The sequence below is a fragment of the Triticum urartu genome, unplaced genomic scaffold (assembly GCF_056163025.1).
Source record: "Triticum urartu cultivar PI428250 unplaced genomic scaffold, HENAU_Tu73 scaffold2, whole genome shotgun sequence".
Lineage (NCBI taxonomy): Eukaryota > Viridiplantae > Streptophyta > Magnoliopsida > Poales > Poaceae > Triticum > Triticum urartu.
Genome location: NW_028260368.1, coordinates 2,751,454 through 2,769,917, shown reverse-complemented (window position 1 = coordinate 2,769,917; position 18,464 = coordinate 2,751,454). Strand labels below are relative to the sequence as shown.

The 18,464-nt window shown below is 36.6% G+C and overlaps 4 non-coding genes across 4 annotated transcripts; 3 read left to right on the top strand and 1 right to left on the bottom strand.

The window, feature by feature from the left end:
• Positions 1–325: 325 nt before the first annotated feature.
• On the bottom strand, positions 326–397 carry TRNAT-GGU (transfer RNA threonine (anticodon GGU)). The gene has a single exon. It is a non-coding gene; the product is annotated as a tRNA-Thr (tRNA).
• Positions 398–2,355: 1,958 nt separating this feature from the next.
• Positions 2,356–2,429, top strand: TRNAM-CAU (transfer RNA methionine (anticodon CAU)). The gene has a single exon. It is a non-coding gene; the product is annotated as a tRNA-Met (tRNA).
• A 1,348-nt stretch (positions 2,430–3,777) lies between these two features.
• On the top strand, positions 3,778–3,865 carry TRNAS-UGA (transfer RNA serine (anticodon UGA)). Its single transcript has one exon. It is a non-coding gene; the product is annotated as a tRNA-Ser (tRNA).
• A 3,627-nt stretch (positions 3,866–7,492) lies between these two features.
• Positions 7,493–7,580, top strand: TRNAS-GCU (transfer RNA serine (anticodon GCU)). The gene has a single exon. It is a non-coding gene; the product is annotated as a tRNA-Ser (tRNA).
• Positions 7,581–18,464: the final 10,884 nt, after the last annotated feature.

Here is an 18,464-nt window from a genome sequence, read left to right as displayed (position 1 = left end):
TCATAGTATGAGCAGTTTTTTGGAATTGTCAATATACTCGAAAAGTATAAATAGATCCAAAGCAAAGAGTTTTTCCAACTTTTCTGTTATGTTTTCATCTAGGATTTTTTTTAGTTGATCGTTATAGATTAATTCTCCGTGCTTCATTTAGTGTTCATACCAAAAATGCATCCATCCCGCACTAAGTCATAAAATTCTCTAAAAATATAGAGAAAGTTTCAAAAACAAAGAAAAAAAGTGAATCAATTTAGTAGAAAAGTACTCTATCAGATTCGAACCAACGACTTACGTCTTAGCACGAGATTACTCTACCACTAATTTAAAAAGCCCTTTATCGGATTTGAACCGATGACTTATGCCTTACCATGGCATTACTCTACCACTGAGTTAAAAGGGCTTTTTATTTAATTCAAAAATTAGCCACTTGGATTTCCCATTATGGGTCTACTGCATAATGTACATATTATATATATAATATATAGAGATAGAGAGAGAGACATTATGTAGAGATTGTATATGTATATATCGATATCTTGAGAGCTCAAAATAAAATTAATAAAAAAAAACATACCCTACATAACATATCCAACTCTTCTTGGTTCAGGGTTTTCCGTTTCCGAAGACTAGTAAAATAGGCGGATTCTGGAACCCCAAGGATTCAACGGTATATGGATATGGAAAATATAAGATTTCCGATCCTAGCGGGAAAAGGCGGGGAACAGATACCCAATAGGATATAGGATCCTTGGGAGGAACTTTTGGTAATGGCCTTGATCCTCTATGCTATTTTTTATGTGTTCTTAGTTCTATTGAACTTTTTGCATTCTTTTAAACAAGAATCTAATAAACTAGAATTGAGTCAGTGGAAAAAAGGAGAGAGAGGAAAGTGTTAAATGGAGAGAGTCGACTAATCAGAGACTTTTAGGATCTTCTTTACATCAGGTAAATCTGTCGGCCCTGTCCGTTTTTTTCTTTAAGTTACGACTCTTTGCTGCTTACTTCTATCAAGCCATAGGGAAAGTCTATGATGAATTTGGAAAACTCATCTCACTCTTACTCTATGGCTCGGACTTAATGGGGGAAGAAAACATCTTCCATAATTTCTTTTTTGTTCAATTCTGGACAAAAAAGAAAAGGAAAAAAGGAATTTATAGGGACAGTGTTACCCCCTATATCCCCTAGTTTATATTGTAGGAATAATAAAACAATTTAGCAGTCTGACACACTTACGTCCTTGCAAAGTAAATAATTATTATTGTAGTCGTAACCGTAGAATAGGATCCTAATCAAAATAAATACATTTGGTTCAGGCGCTATTAGCATGGTAAGAAAAGATTTTTTTTACAGACCAGAGGGGCTATCTAAATCCTAAAGTAAAGGCGAGCGATCGAAGTAGAAGTACCAACGGCTCAGTGTCATGAACCTTCTCCATCTGATTCAATAAGGGGGAATTAGCCTTCTTGTCAAATGGCTATCCTTGACAAAGGGTACCATTTATACCATAATCTACAATGTAGCGGGTATAGTTTAGTGGTAAAAGTGTGATTCGTTCTATTAATAACTGAATTTGAAATGATATACTTAAGGCATCCTTAAGTTTTTTATTTTTATATTCCGATGAAAACTTTAGTTCTTATAAAGGATTAAATCCTTTTCCTCTCAATAGCATATTGAGGAAGAATATACATTCTGGCGATTTGTATCCAAAGACTAATTTAAATTGCATCCAAAATAAAAATAGGATTATGAGTACAGAGTCGCGAAGCATAATTTTGCATTGGATTAAGTATTCCAATTTTGAAAATATGAGTAAAGGATCTATGGATGAAGATACAAAAAAGTTGATTTCCAATCGTAACTAAATCTTCTTAAAATAAGGAATAAGGAAGCCAAATAGCTAAAAAACGATAGTTTTGGTTTACTAGAACCATCCGCATATTGTTTCAGCTCGGTGGAAACCCAATTCTTTTCCTCAGGATCTCTTGAATGAAATTAGGGAACGAAGTAAGTAGATTAGATGAATTTAGATAGAATTTCTATCTCCTACTCTATAAGGATCATCTAGAAAGCGGAGAGCTTTGGTTCCATTCAAATAGAAAAGCTGACATAGATGTTAAGTGGTGAGAATATCCATAAAGGAGCCGAATGAAATCAAAATTTCATGTTCGGTTTTGAATTAGAGACGTTAAAAATAATCAACCAACGTCGACTATAACCCCTAGCCTTCCAAGCTAACGATGCGGGTTCGATTCCCGCTACCCGCTCCATTCTGTATAAAAGGAGTATTCTATTTGTCTAGACATGTTAGAGGCTTGTATTCAAGCCTTTTTTGTCCACCAGTTTCTGGTACTCCAGAGCGGAGTAGAGCAGTTTGGTAGCTCACGAGGCTCATAACCTTGAGGTCACGGGTTCGATTCCCGTCTCCGCACTTAGCAGTCTGTATAAAAGGACTATTCTATTTCTCTAGATATGTATGGTAGAGGGGCGTATCCAACCCTTTTTTATTCATTAGTTCCCGGCCCTAGAGGGCAAAATTGAGCAGTTTGCGAAGTCCTTGCCTTCAAAAAAAGAAGGCGCAAGGCCTCTCCCTACCCTGCAGAAAATAAAAATGAAACGAAAGGGACAGTCTACCTCTCCCTTCCCTTTAAAAAAAGTTTGCCCGTTGTTTGTCTCAGTTAATACCCAATTTTTGGAGCTCTGTTGGCGAGTTCTATTTCTGCCTCTGGAGCGCCCTCTCTTTTTTTGAGTGGGATGCAAAGGAAGGGTAAGATAGTAAGGGATACGGCACTAGACTAACACCTAATTAATACTTAATTTAATATAAGTAGTTAAACAGTTAACTAGACTAAACTTTTTATCATAGTACTTTGATAAATTAAGCGGGCGAGCGGCGGGAATCGAACCCGTATCTTCTCCTTGGCAAGGAGATATTTTACCATTGAACTACGCTCGCTACGGTATATATTTTATAGCGTATATCCGCCTGGGTCGACCTTCTATGTCTGGGTCGACCGTTTCATTTCATTTTCTATTATATTAGAGTTTTCCTTTTTTTATTATCTGTCAATGAATATTCTAATGGGAATGGAATTTCATAATACTGAAAGAGAAGAGCTAGCAATTCGGAACGCAAATTGCGTTTTAATACGTCTCACTATTCTAATTTTTTAGAAGAAATGGCCTTTATTATTTCTTTTTTATGGGGTTAATAAATATTAACCAAATTTCATTTAAGAAATGAGAGAATTCAGAATAGCTACGAGAAAGACTAGTCCAATCCATAATGATGTACCGGAAAATACAACATTTTTATTATTTGACCAACCATCAGGAGAAGCAAATACAAGGGGTACACTAATTACTAAGACTGAGGAAGTCGCAATTAATGCAAAAACAGCTAATTGGAAAGCAATAGTCATATTTCTAATCCTCCAAGCTACCATCAAATAAAGTTGACTACATATTTGATCCCTCACTTAAACCAAAATTGTAAAAAAATACAAGAAGTAGGAGGGGTTTAATCATGAATCCATTGATTCTTCTCTTTAATTCAAATTTATTACTTAAACCGCTTTTTTATTTGGATATGGGGGTGAGAAGAGATTATTTACTCTTTATTTCACAAGCGGGTATAGCGGATCCTGTATCCGTGTATACAGTATACAGAGATATATCGAAAAGGAACTTGTATCTGATATCTTTCTAGAGGCTAATAAATCTTTTTATTTTTTATATGGCTATGTTCTATTTGTAGGAGTAAAATAAGGATTAGGCTGTGGAGAGATGGCTGAGTGGTTGATAGCTCCGGTCTTGAAAACCGGTATAGTTCTAGGAACTATCGAGGGTTCGAATCCCTCTCTCTCCTTTTGCTTATTGAATACGTTTGTTTCTTTCATTTTTATTTATTTTTTTTTTCTGTCCCTTATCTTTCTTTCATAAAAAGGAATGAATGGCTCGGCTAGATGGAATAACCGAGCCAGAACAGAAAAAAAGTAGAACAGGTATAAATAAGAAAATCTTAGTTAAGAGGGTTCATGTAAAGAACAGGTTCCAAATCACGATCGATTCCCTTTTCAAAACCTGCTGCAGCAGCTCGGGCTCTTCCTGCATGCCATAAATGGCCCACAAAAAAGAAGAATCCTAGAACAAAATGAGAAGTTGATAACCAACTTCTAGGAGAGACATAATTAACTGCATTGATCTCGGTAGCTACGCCACCCACGGAATTTAAAGAGCCTAAAGGAGCGTGGGTCATATATTCTGCTGAGCGTCGTTCTTGCCAAGGTTGTATGTCTTTTTTCAACCTACTCAAGTCCAAACCGTTGGGGCCCCTTAGAGGTTCTAACCATGGAGCACGAAGGTCCCAAAAACGCATAGTTTCCCCTCCAAAGATAACCTCCCCAGTTGGGGAACGCATTAGATATTTACCTAAACCTGTGGGTCCTTGAGCGGATCCCACATTAGCTCCAAGACGCTGGTCTCTAACTAGAAAAGTAAATGCTTGAGCTTGAGAAGCTTCTGGCCCGGTGGGTCCATAAAACTCACTCGGATAAGCTGTATTATTGAACCATACAAAACAACAAGCGATAAAACCAAAGACAGATAAAGCAGCTAAACTATAAGACAAGTAAGCTTCTCCAGACCATACAAATGCACGGCGAGCCCATGCGAAGGGTTTGGTTAAAATATGCCAAATTCCGCCAAATACACAAATAAAACCCAACCATACATGCCCACCAATTATATCTTCTAAATCATCTACACTAACAATCCACCCTTCTCCACCAAAAGGAGATTTTAGTAAATAACCAAATATAACACTGGGACTAAGGGTCAAATTGGTAATTTTTCTTACATCTCCCCCCCCAGGGGCCCAGGTATCATATACACCGCCAAAATAAAGAGCCTTGAGTACTAGAAGAAAAGCACCTAGACCTAACAAAATTAAGTGAATACCCAAAATTGTAGTCATTTTATTTCTATCTTTCCAGACATAACCAAAGAATGGAAAAGATTCCTCAAGAGTCTCGGGTCCCAGAAGCGCGTGATAAATGCCACCGAAGCCTAAGACTGCGGAGGAAATTAGGTGAAGTACGCCAGATACAAAGTACGGAAAAGTATCTAGAACTTCCCCCCCTGGCCCTACTCCCCAACCTAGAGTAGCTAAGTGTGGAAGTAAAATCAACCCTTGTTCATACATGGGCTTTTCTGGTACGAAATGGGCCACTTCAAATAGGTTCATTGCTCCGGCCCAGAATACGATTAATCCGGCATGAGCTACATGAGCTCCAAGCAGTTTACCGGACAAATTGATAAGTCTGGCATTCCCAGCCCACCAAGCAAAGCCGGTGGTTTCTTGGTCACGACCAGCTAAAACGAAAGTTCCATTAAAGAGCGTTTCCACGTGGTAGAACCTCCTCAGGGAATATAAGATTTTCATGAGGCTGATCCTGAGCTGCCATCCACGCACGAATACCCTCGTTTAAAAGAATATTTTTGGTGTAGAAAGTCTCAAATTCAGGATCTTCCGCTGCACGGATTTCCTGGGAAACAAAGTCATAGGCACGTAAGTTCAGAGCCAAGCCAACTACGCCAATAGCACTCATCCATAAACCGGTGACGGGTACAAATAGCATAAAGAAATGTAACCAACGTTTATTGGAAAAAGCAACACCAAAGATTTGGGACCAAAAGCGGTTAGCAGTGACCATTGAATAAGTTTCTTCAGCTTGAGTTGGGTTAAAAGCACGGAAGGTATTTGCACCATCACCGTCCTCAAATAGAGTGTTTTCTACGGTCGCTCCATGAATAGCGCATAGCAGAGCCGCACCTAATACTCCGGCAACTCCCATCATATGAAATGGGTTCAACGTCCAATTATGAAATCCTTGGAAGAAAAGGATGAATCGAAATATCGCTGCTACGCCAAAACTCGGCGCAAAGAACCAACCAGATTGCCCCAGTGGATAAATAAGGAATACAGAAACAAAAACAGCAATTGGACCAGAGAATGAGATTGCATTATAAGGCCGCAATTGAACAGACCGAGCAAGTTCAAATTGGCGTAACATGAAACCTATTAGTGCAAAAGCCCCGTGGAGAGCTACAAAAGTCCATAGACCGCCTAATTGACACCAACGAGTAAAATCTCCTTGTGCTTCGGGCCCCCATAGTAGCAACAAAGAGTGTGCTAAACTATTGGCAGGGGTAGAAACTGCTGCGGTTAAGAAATTACAACCTTCCAAATAGGAACTAGCCAATCCATGGGTATACCAAGAAGTTACAAAAGTTGTCCCTGTAAACCAACCCCCTAAAGCGAAATAAGCACAAGGAAAGAGCAATAGGCCAGACCATCCTACAAAAACGAAACGGTCCCTTCGTAACCAGTCATCCATAGTATCAAATAGATCATTTTCTTCTTTAGGAATTCTACCAAGGGCTATAGTCATAGTGATCCTCCTATTCAATTACTTCAACCATTTCCGAGCACCTCATATCACTTTCCAAGGCATATGATAGTTTTATTATCTGTGGACGATTTCTTTCTCGTTCAATGCCCTTTTTCAATGGTCTCGAAGAGAGAAATTTCCCATTTTTATCTATGGAGTCACAGTCACAACCGAGGTCGTGGTAAATCCATGAATTTGATTCGATTTGTTTTTCTTATACTATTTATTTGTTTTTCTTATACTATAGAAATAGAAATAAATTGTTTTTCTTATACTATAGAAAGAAATAAACCTTTGAATTCAGCATTATTCCAAGACTCCTATTTCAAAGTCTATCTTTTAAGGGAAAAATGCAAATAAAAGTAACCCTTCTTTTCCCATTCCCTCTCTATTGCATGGGTGGAAGAACTAAAATAATAGAGGATTCTGAAAAAAAAAAATGGACCTTCGAAATCCAATTTTATGTGTAGCGCAAAGGAGTTGCGATTTCTTCTTATTCCTATAGAACATCTAGTAACAAGAATATGAAATCGTAAATAGCGAAAAATTCTTGTCTTGCGCGGTCTAAGTCTAAGGAAATAAAAAAAATTCGCTTATACAATTTCATCTACATCGAATTTATATATCAGAATAGCGGATAGAGGCATCATTAAAGGAGTCAGGTCTACTTACTTTATGCTTCTTTCCAATTTTATGGTGGATTTGATAAGAACCCTTTTTGCTTTCTTGATAAATAATCGACAAAAAAAGCGTTTTTTTTATATAACCTGCTTGTTTTATTATAATTATAACAAGTCCTATATGGAAATGCCCGCTAAAGAGAAAATCTATTTGATTGTCTCTCGGCCAATATCGATTTTTAGAAAGAAAAAACAAGAATTTTCTTCTTTTTTTATTAACATTAAGAAAAAAGAATATAATTAAAATGGAATTGGCAATATAATTTTTATAGACTTTTGAAAGAAAAAAAAGGGGTTTTTTGCAACCGTTATTTCTTATTTCTTGCCTATATCATATCACGGAAACCTTTCGCTTTGGAACGTGGAGAGATGGCTGAGTGGACTAAAGCGGCGGATTGCTAATCCGTTGTACAATTTTTTTGTACCGAGGGTTCGAATCCCTCTCTTTCCGCTCCCTTGGATCATTTGGGACTTTCGAATTGGAAAGAATTCTGACCCCCGGATTTTCTCATAGATAAATGTACGAAACAAATCCAATAAGAAAAAAAAAAACTGAATTTTTACTCCTCGCGTCCAGGATTCCGTCCTGGGTCATTAGATAAGAATCCAAAGATAAAGAGTGAAACAAAGAATATCACTACTGTATAAACAAAAAGTTTGAGAGTAAGCATTACATAATCTCCAAGATTTTTTTTTAAGGAATAGATTACCAGTTTTTCCTTACCACACGGATCCACTAGGATGGTTTTTTTTTATACCTAAAAATGCAAAAAAGAATTCTTGAAAAAAATTGCAAGAATTCTTTTATAATAAGCACTCTTATCAATAGCAAAAATAGGGTTAGGTGGTTAGGTATTGTGTAGGTACCTTTAGGTACCTGCTCAACCTAGGTGCAGGGGAGTAGAAAGGCTGATCCAAATTTATTGCTGTAGCTACCCATTCAATGTAGAAGAATTTAAATTTTAGAATCGAAGGTTCATAATATAAAAATATAAAACTTCTCGGCTTTTACCCATTTTAAAATTTTTTTGGAATGAACACATCATTCAATTTGGCATACAGAGTACTAAAGATTTCATCGAAAACTTACAGCAGCTTGCCAAACAAAGGCTAATAGAAAAAAGAATAGAGGTATAACAGGCATAATATCCACGATTGGATTGAAAATAGCATAAGCTTCGGGTAATTTGGCAAAGAAAAAACTAGTAGGATAAAGAACAGAATTAAAACAGATACAGGTTAAACTAAGTATATTAGGCATAACAAGCATTTCATTCTTGTAGAGTAAATAATTGGATTTTTCTTGAGTTATTTTTTTAAGGGAAAGAAGGAAAAGGCAGATTCAAAATCTTTTTTCTTCGGACTTTCCCAAACACAAAATACCTCCTTGTATTCGCACTCTCAAATGAGAGTGGAATAAATTCGACTTTCATATAATATCTTAATAGAATTCCATGTAATGATCAATGCATTTTTTTGATTCTATATTATCCGCATGTGTAGAATACTAGCAAGAGAATATCCCTCCTTTTTTATGTAATTGAAATGGTATTGACGAATAACAAATAAACATACTAGTGTTTATTAGTGTCGCATAAAACCCGAAATGGGGCGTGGCCAAGTGGTAAGGCAGCGGGTTTTGGTCCCGTTACTCGGAGGTTCGAATCCTTCCGTCCCAGATTGTTTCTGATGAAACAAACGGTGAAATCATATAGTATTCCGTACGAGACAAAAGTTTATTAAAGAGAATAATGATATCTTATTCTTTCTCAGAAAACATAATAAAGTCTTAAGTCCAGTCAAATTGACTATCTTTATTTTCATGAAAAAATGGGATCTATCAAGCACATTCAGGATATGCCTCTACTATAAAATCACTTAGTCATATTTTTTTCTTCCTTTTGGTATTCGAGTTGAAGAAGTACGAGAATTCTATAACTACCAAAAACTTTCAATCTTTTCATTGGAATAGTTTATTTAGTTATTATAGTTAATTGTTTTTGGTACTGAAAAAATATATTACTACTAGAATTCTAATTCTAGTAATTAAATTAATTAAACTTTTTTGGAGGTTGATAGTTTATTTATTGAGGAAGAGTCAATCCTTCTTTTCTCACTTCAAGATTGATCATCTCGAGCCATCCGTTGAGGGTGGAAATTTAAGAATAAATAAGTTTTAAGCAAACTTGTTTAGTCGTCTTTTTCAAACTATGTTTCATTCATATGATAGAATTTTAATATGGGTTTAAATAAATTGGATCTTGGCGGAGGCTTCCCGGATAAATACTTACTTTCTTTTATCCATATTGCTCCATAGATAGCAAGTTTTAATTAGTATAAAAAAACTAAACCAATGACTATTCATGATTCCATCCATATTGGATCAATTCTCTATACCACTTTGCAATGAAAAGAGGAATGTTTGTTATGGTAAAACTTCGTTTAAAACGATGTGGTAGAAAGCAACGTGCGACTTGAAGGACATGATCGATTGTGGATTTTGCTATCCATCATTTTCCATAGTAATGAAAATGCTCTTGGCTCGACATAGCCTGTTCTATTCGTTCCGAACCAAATTTGCGCTGGGTTTAAGTAACATAGTACACGATGGAGCTCGAGAGGACAGAATTTTTTTTATCAAGGGAAAGAATCTAGGGTTAGTGAAAACTAATAAATTAGGCCAACTTTGTCAGTCTATCCTTAATATAGAAATAAATCGAAAGGTTAAAATAAGAAGAAAGTCCAATAAAAGTATATCAGAATCAATCCCTCTTATTAGATTTCTATAGAAGAGATAAATGCTTTATCGAAGGAAATAAGAAAAAAGGGTATGTTGCTACTCTTTTGAAAGAAAAAAATAGGAATTCCCGAAGTAATGTCTAAACCCAAGGATTTCACAAATCAAAGATAAAGGATTCCAGAACAAGTAAACACAATTTTCAATTGTCTCAACAACAGAGTTGGATTAGAATAAGGAATAAAAGTCAATTCGTTCGAAATGAGACAAAGAAAAGAGTTTAAAGACGACTCAAAAATTTTGGAAGGATTTTGCCTTCGAAGTTTGTCAGGCAAAATTAGCCCACTTGAGTCATGAGTATAAATGAAATTTGTTTTTTCTGTAAGGAAATTAATGCACGTCATAGTCTAATTTCTATTATTATCGACAGAAATTCGAATCATTTTCTCGAGCCGTATGAGGAGAAAACCTCATATACGTTTCTAGGGGGGGGCGTTGTTTATCTACATCTATCCCAATAAGCTGTCTATCGAATCGTTGCAATTGATGTTCGATCTCGAAGAGAAGGAAGAGATCTTCAAAAAGTAGGTTTTTATGATCCGATAAAGAATCAAACTTGTTTAAATGTTCCAGCTATTCTCTATTTCCTTGAAAAGGGTGCTCAACCAACAAGAACTGTTTATGATATTTTAAGGAAGGCAGAATTCTTTAAAGAAAAAGAAAGAACTTTGAGTTAATTGAAGAACTAAATGAATCAAAAAATAGGATAGGAGAAGATTATTAGTATTCCTAGTTGTCTAATTATTTAGACACAATTTACCTCTTTTTTAATCCTATTTGGATTTATATTATATCGTGCCAATCCAACATAAGCCCCTATTTTATTTACTTTTTCTATCTAATTTGTTTTCTTACCATTGTATTTCCATTGACAAAGGTCTATTGAACAAATAGAATTTGTAGATAGATGGGTCTCTTTATCCTCACTCCATATTCAATTTTTCCGCCTACACTTCGCTCAAATGATAAGGGTGTTCCTCTTGCATGTATTCTCATACAATATAATATATATTTTTTATAATATATATTTTTTGTTAATAAAAATCGCTAAAAATAAGGAGAATTTGGCCATCGTGATTAGGGTCGCTCTTTTTTTAACTTTACTTTAGTGGAATTTCACCGGACCTGTTCGTTTTGGCATTTGAGTGTTTTTCATGGTCGATAAAAAAAATCTTTTGATGTCTTGCTAGTTCAATGTTTTGACAGAAGCGCGCGGTGTAATTCCATTGATTTTTGGATTTCGATCGTATCTAAGATCCTTTTTTTATCTGGGTTGCTAACTCAATGGTAGAGTACTCGGCTTTTAAGTGCGACTATGATCTTTTACACATTTGGATGAAACAACAAATTCGTCCAGACTCTTGGTAGAGTCTAGAAGACCACGACTGATCCTCAAAGGTAATGAATGGAAAAAATAGCATGTCGTAATAAAATCAATCTTTTTTGAATGGAATCCAAAATTACGATTTTCTGGGTCTAATGAATAAATGGATAGAGCCTGGCTCCAATTCTGGTAAAATAAAAAGCAACGAGCTGAACTTCCTAATTGGAATGATTCCCCGCTCTAATTAGACGTTAAAAATAGATTAGTGCCGGATGCGGGGAAAGGTTGGGTTTTCCTATGAGTGGACCCTTTATTTTTTCTTTTTTTTTTTAGAAATCCTAATTATTCTTGATTATGGATTGAATAAGGGATGTTATGGATTGAATGTGTAAAAGAAGCAGTATATTGATAAAGAGGCTGTATTCCAAAGTCAAAAGAGCGATTGGCCTGCAAAAATAAAAAACTTGTTCTGTTCTTTTTTTTTAATTAGAACAAACATAAACTAATTGGGTAGAAAAGGAGCAGAAAAAGATCTGTGGATTAGACTCCCTTTCTTTCCAGGGTTTGTATTAAAAATGCAACACCCTGTTCTGACCATATTGCACTATGTATCATCATTCGATAAACCGAGAAATGCTTCTTCTCTCTGATTCAAGTAGAAATACAAATGGAAAAATTCGAAGGGTATTCAGAAAAACATAAATCTCGTCAACAATACTTTGTCTACCCACTTCTCTTTCAGGAATATATTTATGCATTTGCCCACCATTATGGATTAAATGGTTCTGAACCTGTGGAAATAGTTGTTAGTTGTAATAACAAGAAATTTAGTTCACTACTTGTGAAACGTTTAATTATTCGAATGTATCAGCAGAATTTTTTGGATAACTCGGTTAATCATCCTAACCAAGATCGATTATTGGATTACAAAAATTATTTTTATTCTGAGTTTTATTCTCAGATTCTATCTGAAGGGTTTGCGATCGTTGTGGAAATCCCATTCTCGCTACGGGAATTTTTTTGTCTGAAAGAAAAAGAAATACCAAAGTTTCAGAATTTACGCTCTATTCATTCAATATTTCCCTTTTTAGAAGACAAATTTTTGCATTTGGATTATCTATCACATATAGAAATACCCTATCCTATCCATTTGGAAATCCTGGTTCAACTCCTTCAATACCGTATCCAAGATGTTCCATCTTTGCATTTATTGCGATTCTTTCTCAACTATTATTCGAATTGGAATAGTTTTATTACTTCAATGAAATCCATTTTTTTTTTTCAAAAAGAAAATAAAAGACTATTTCAATTCCTATATAACTCTTATGTATCAGAATATGAATTTTTTTTGTTGTTTCTTCGTAAACAATCTTCTTGCTTACCATTAGCATCTTCTGGAACTTTTCTGGAACGAATCCACTTTTCTAGGAAGATGGAACATTTTGGGATAATGTACCCTGGTTTTTCTCGGAAAACCCTATGGTTCTTTATGGATCCTCTTATGCATTATGTTCGATATCAAGGAAAGGCAATTCTTGCATCAAAAGGCACTTTTTTTTTGAAGAAGAAATGGAAATGCTACCTTATCAATTTCTGGCAATATTATTTCTGTTTTTGGACTCAGCCGCGAAGAATCCATATAAACCAATTAGCAAACTCTTGCTTCGATTTTATGGGGTACCTTTCAAGTGTACAAAAAAGTTCTTTGTTAGTAAGGAATCAAATGCTGGAGAATTCATTTCTAATAGATACTCGAATGAAAAAATTCGATACCATAGTCCCCGCTACTCTCCTCATAGGATACTTATCAAAAGCTCAATTTTGTACTGGATCGGGGCATCCTATTAGTAAACCCATTTGGACAGATTTATCAGATTGGGATATTCTTGATCGATTTGGTCGGATATGTAGAAATCTTTTTCATTATCATAGTGGATCTTCGAAAAAACGGACTTTGTATCGACTAAAGTATATACTTCGACTTTCATGTGCTAGAACTTTAGCTCGTAAACATAAAAGCACGGTACGAACTTTTATGCAACGATTGGGTTCGGCATTTTTAGAAGAATTTTTTATGGAAGAAGAGCAAGTTTTTTCTTTGATGTTCACCAAAACAACTCTTTTTTCTTTCTGTGGATCACACACTGAGCGTATTTGGTATTTGGATATTATACGTATCAATGACCTGGTCAACCCTCTTAATTAATCATTAGACGAAATTAAGAAACAGGAAAGGGTTGATAAATGATCAAGAAAAAACTTTTCTATTTTTCATTCTGAAATGTTCTTTTTATTATAATAAAGAGTAGGTGAATCAACTTACTAATTAAAAAAATTAGTAGAACTTCCTCTTTGGAATAGAAATTGGCTATTTCTACATAGGGAAAGTCGTGTGCAATGAAAAATGCAAGCACGATTTGGGGAGGGATTTTTCTCTATTGTAACAAGGAAGAATTATCTACTCCATCCGACTAGTTCCGGGTTCGAGTCCCGGGCAACCCATATAGAAAAGACCCATCAAAGTTTTTCACTTTGACTCACTTCATTTACAAATACAAAATTATTGGTTTGGTTAATTTAGTTATATGGATAGCTAATCTTTGGGCTGACTTGGTTGACATTGGTATATAGTCTATGTTATACTGTTAAATAACAAGCCTTCTATTATCTATATTCTAGTTAATACGTGTGCTTGGGAGTCCTTGCAATTTGAATAAACCAAGATCTTACCATGACTGCAATTTTAGAGAGACGCGAAAGTACAAGCCTGTGGGGTCGCTTCTGCAACTGGATAACTAGCACTGAAAATCGTCTTTACATCGGATGGTTCGGTGTTTTGATGATCCCTACCTTATTGACCGCAACTTCTGTATTTATTATCGCCTTCATCGCTGCCCCTCCAGTAGATATTGATGGTATTCGTGAGCCTGTTTCTGGTTCTTTACTTTATGGAAACAATATTATCTCTGGTGCTATTATCCCTACTTCTGCGGCGATCGGATTGCACTTTTACCCAATTTGGGAAGCTGCATCTGTTGATGAGTGGTTATACAATGGTGGTCCTTATGAGCTAATTGTTCTACACTTCTTACTTGGTGTAGCTTGTTATATGGGTCGTGAGTGGGAACTTAGTTTCCGTCTGGGTATGCGTCCTTGGATTGCTGTTGCATATTCAGCTCCTGTTGCAGCTGCTACTGCTGTTTTCTTGATTTACCCTATTGGTCAAGGAAGCTTTTCTGATGGTATGCCTTTAGGAATCTCTGGTACTTTCAACTTTATGATTGTATTCCAGGCAGAGCACAACATCCTTATGCATCCATTCCACATGTTAGGTGTAGCTGGTGTATTCGGCGGTTCCCTATTCAGTGCTATGCATGGTTCCTTGGTAACCTCTAGTTTGATCAGGGAAACTACTGAAAATGAATCCGCTAATGAGGGTTACAAATTTGGTCAAGAGGAAGAAACTTATAATATTGTGGCTGCTCATGGTTATTTTGGCCGATTAATCTTCCAATATGCTAGTTTCAACAACTCTCGTTCTTTACACTTCTTCTTGGCTGCTTGGCCTGTAGTAGGAATCTGGTTCACTGCTTTAGGTATTAGTACTATGGCTTTCAACCTAAATGGTTTCAATTTCAACCAATCTGTAGTTGATAGTCAAGGTCGCGTTATTAATACTTGGGCTGATATCATCAACCGTGCTAACCTTGGTATGGAAGTAATGCACGAACGTAATGCTCACAACTTCCCTCTAGACTTAGCTGCTGTTGAAGTTCCATCTATTAATGGATAAGGTTTTTCTGCTAACATATAAGAATTTTTGAAGACAGAAATACCCAATATCTTGTTCTAGCAAGATATTGGGTATTTCTGTCTTTATTTTGAATCTTTTTTTCTTCTTAATCTTTCTATTCAGAATTCAGTTAACGACGAGATTTAGTATCCTTTCTTGCATTTTCATAACTCGTGAAATGCCGAGTAGGCACGAATTCCCCCAATTTGCGACCTACCATAGGATTTGTTATGTAAATAGGTATATGTTCCTTTCCATTATGAATCGCGATTGTATGGCCAACCATTGTGGGTAGAATGCTAGATGCCCGGGACCACGTTACTATTGTTTCTTTCTCCTCCTTCATATTGACCTTTTCTATCTTTGCCAATAAATGATGAGCTACAAAAGGATTCGTTTTTTTTCGTGTCACAGCTGATTACTCCTTTTTTCCTTTTTAAAGAGTGGCATTCTATGTCCAATATCTCGATCGAAGTACGGAGGTCAGAATAAATAGAATAATGATCAATGGAAAAAAGAAAAAAATCCTTTAGCTGGATAAGGGGCGGATGTAGCCAAGTGGATCAAGGCAGTGGATTGTGAATCCACCATGCGCGGGTTCAATTCCCGTCGTTCGCCCATCGCATTATTGCAAATTCCAAAAATGCAATTTTCCATATTCCTAGTTACGTATTTACTTACGGCGACGAAGAATAAAACTATCGCTATATTTTTTCCTTTTCCTAGTTCTTCTTCCAAGCGCAGGATAACCCCAAGGGGTTGTGGGTTTTTTTCTACCAATGGGAGCTTTCCCTTCACCGCCCCCATGGGGGTGGTCCACAGGGTTCATAACTACCCCTCTTACTACGGGGCGTTTACCTAGCCAACACTTAGATCCGGCTCTACCCAAACTTTTTTGGTTCACCCCAACATTACCCACTTGTCCGACTGTTGCTAAGCAGTTTTGGGATACTAAACGGACCTCCCCAGATGGTAATCTTAAAGTGGCCGATTTACCCTCTTTTGCAATGAGTTTCGCTACAGCACCTGCTGCTCTAGCTAATTGCCCACCCCTTCCACGTGTGATTTCTATGTTATGCATGGCCGTGCCTAAGGGCATATCGGTTGAAGTAGATTCTTCTTTTCTCTCAAAAAACCCCTTCCCAAACTGTACAAGCTTCTTCCAAAGCATACGGCTTTCTAGATGTATATGACGATCTCTAGACAGATGGATCTTATATGAATCATATGATGAAGTACCACATGAGTGGATATATAGGAAAGGAATCCAAATCTGCCGAATCGCTCATGTTATGATCTTCTACATCCTAGGTCTCTGCGTTCCGTCATCTGGCTTATGTTCTTCATGTAGCATTCAGATCGAATGACTCTATGAAATTACGTCGATACTTCCACATATTATGGGTAACGTAGGAGACATCCCTATTTTCCCCCGGGGGTCTTAATTACCACTGCTTAGCTTTCAATTTGCCTCTGACCATCAAATTAAATGTGAATAACCCGTCCTCCTCTCTTTGAAACAAGGGGCGCTTCCGGTTCTGTGCGTGCTTCAAACAATTTTGTCTTCTCCATATTACCATATCTCTAGAGCCAATAATTTTCTATGAGGAACTACTGAACTCAATCACTTGCTGCCGTTACTCAACAGTTTTCTGTTGAGGTCTATCCCGTAGAGGTAGTCAAATTGGATCAGTGATCGATTTCTAGGTTTCGTCGTAAACCTAATTGGTTACTTCCAATTACGTAAATCAATAGTTCAAACCGCACTCAAAGGTAGGGCATTTCCCATTGATATAGGAACTTTTGTACCAGAAACAATAGTATCTCCAATTATAGCCCCTCTGGGATGTAAAATATATCTCTTCTCACCATCCCCATAGTGTATGAGACAAATGTATGCATTTCGATTAGGGTCGTATTCTATGGTTACGATTCTACCAGATATGTCTTTTTGATTCCGTCGAAAATCTATTTTACGGTATAGGCGCTTATGACCTCCCCCTCTATGCCTTGCGGTAATGATTCCTCTGGAATTACGACCTTTACCACAACGGTGCCGTCCATGGATCAAATTATTTCGTGGATTGGATTTCACTTGCCTGTCTACGGTTCCCTTGCGTGTGCTCGGGATAGGTGTTTTGTATAAATGTTTCGCCGTATTATTAAGTATTCTCCTTTAGTTTTTTTCTCTATCTAGAAGTGGAATAGAATAACCCGGTTGAAGGGTAATGATCATACGTCTGTAATGCATTGTATGGCCCAGAATAGGTCCTATTCTTCTACCTTTTCCAGGTAGTCGATGGCTATTCACAGCTACCACCTTAACACCAAAGAAGAGTTCGACCCAATGCTTTATTTCTGTCTTAGTGAATCCCGATTCGACATTAAAAGTATATTGATTCTTTCCCAATAAACGAAGACTTTTTTCTGTAAATACTGCGTATTTGATTCCATCCATAAATCGACTTTCCCTCCTATGCTCTGAGTTCCAGTATCGATAAGAATTCGAGTTCTTATTGTTCTTATGTTATGGTATGAATATACCATACCAATTCGTTATGTATGGATGATGGATGAGATTCCATGGATAGAGAGCCAGTTCCAATAGACTTATGGAATGTTCCCGTTCGTGTGCATCCAGCAGGAATTGAACCCGCAAATTTACCAATTATGAGTTGGGCGCTTTAACCATTCAGCCATGGATGCTTAACAGGGATCATCGTACATCGTAAATAACCAATTTTCATATAGAAAGACATATCATAGAAAAATGAAATCGAAAATATTCCGAGATGGCAAATATTCGGAGATGACTATGAAAACACCTCTCTGGATCCTCGAATTGAAAGAGAGATTGAGAGGGATCAAGAATCCTAATTCTCGCTATTTGGAATGGATCCAATTTCTATTGAGTCTGACTCATAGTGATCATTTCTCTTTAGCAAAGAATGACCTTGGTTATCAAAGGATTGAACAACCGGGATCCATTTACTTATGATACCTAGTTGGCATTGATAACAAGGATCTAATGAATTATGAGTTTAATAGATCCTCTTTAGCAGAAAGACGTATATTCCTTGCTCATTATCAGACAATCACTTATTCCCAAACCTCGTGTGGGACTAATCGTTTTCATTTACCATCTCATGGAAAACCCTTTTCGTTCCGCTTAGCCCTATCGGGTATTTTAGTGATAGGTTCTGTAGGAACTGGACGATCCTATTTGGTCAAATACCTAACGAAAAATTACGATTTTCCTTTCATTAAGGTACGAGGGCTTCTTATTCCACAAGAACGAAAGCACCTTTTCATTCTTTCATATACTAGGGGTTTTTACTTGGAAAAGACAATGTTCCATACTAAAGGATTCGGGTCCATAACCACGAGTTCCAGTGCACTAGATCTTGTAGCACTTAGCAAC